The sequence below is a fragment of the Benincasa hispida genome, chromosome 12 (assembly GCF_009727055.1).
Source record: "Benincasa hispida cultivar B227 chromosome 12, ASM972705v1, whole genome shotgun sequence".
Taxonomy (NCBI): domain Eukaryota; kingdom Viridiplantae; phylum Streptophyta; class Magnoliopsida; order Cucurbitales; family Cucurbitaceae; genus Benincasa; species Benincasa hispida.
Window position 1 is genome coordinate 79,685,625 of NC_052360.1, and position 939 is coordinate 79,686,563.

Consider the following 939-nt stretch of genomic DNA (forward strand, 5'->3'; position numbering starts at 1 on the left):
TTTTGACCTATTGCATTGATTTGCCCACCTTATGGTGTTGGGCTGCTAATCGTCATTCCTTGAATCAAATTCATCATTGCGGTCATTTGGTTTTGCAATGAAACAATAGCACCGTTATTTGCGTTAGAATCTTTGAGTCTTAATCTCTGGTCGCTCTCCCTCCAGTCTTCATGATTCTTGGAGATGCAATCCAGGACATTCTTCACTTCATCATAAGTCTTGTCGAGCAGACCACCAGATGTTATTGCATTGGCAGTGGTCTGCGAAGCAGGATTCAAACCGTGGTAGAAAATTTTCATTTGAAGGCAGTCTGGCAGCCCATTATGCGGACAATCTCAGACCAACCTTTTAAACCTCGCCCAGGCATCGCTGAGCGATTCATCCATATCTTGTTCAAAATTAGTAATAAGCTTTCTTCGTCTTGCATTCTCTGTAGGTGGCAAATACTTCTTCATAAACTTCTCCACCACCTGCTCCCAAGAAGTGATCTCTCCTAGCTCGAGCGAGTAGGCTAATTTCCTAGCTTGATCACAGAGAGAAAATGGAAACAGCGATAGTCGAACCTTCTTAGCAGAGATGTTCGACAACACAAAAGTATTGCAGATTTCAATAAAACTTCAGAGGTGGACGTGCGGATCCTCGCCATGCCTTCCTCTGAATTGACCTGCAGCCTGGATCATCTGCAGCATCACCAGTTTCATTTCAAATCTACTTCCGTCTAAGGCAGGCCTCATGATTCCCGGAGAGAAATCATAGAGGTTTGGCGATGCATAGTCCCTAATGAGCCTATTGTGATCGTTTGCCAACAGAATTGGATTTACCATGACGTTATTGTTGTTTGGTGCTTCATTCCTAGGCTGCTCCGACATCTCTTCTTTATCGGATTGTGGTTGCTGTTGGCGGTCTCTTAGTCTCCTTCGAAATGTTCTCTCAATCTTC

At 44.1% G+C, this 939-nt stretch overlaps 1 non-coding gene across 1 annotated transcript; it reads left to right on the forward strand.

Annotated features, from left to right (window-relative positions):
• The first annotated feature begins 315 nt into the window (after window positions 1–315).
• Window positions 316–422, forward strand: LOC120068657. Its single transcript, XR_005479293.1, has one exon. It is a non-coding gene; the product is annotated as a small nucleolar RNA R71 (small nucleolar RNA).
• Window positions 423–939: the final 517 nt, after the last annotated feature.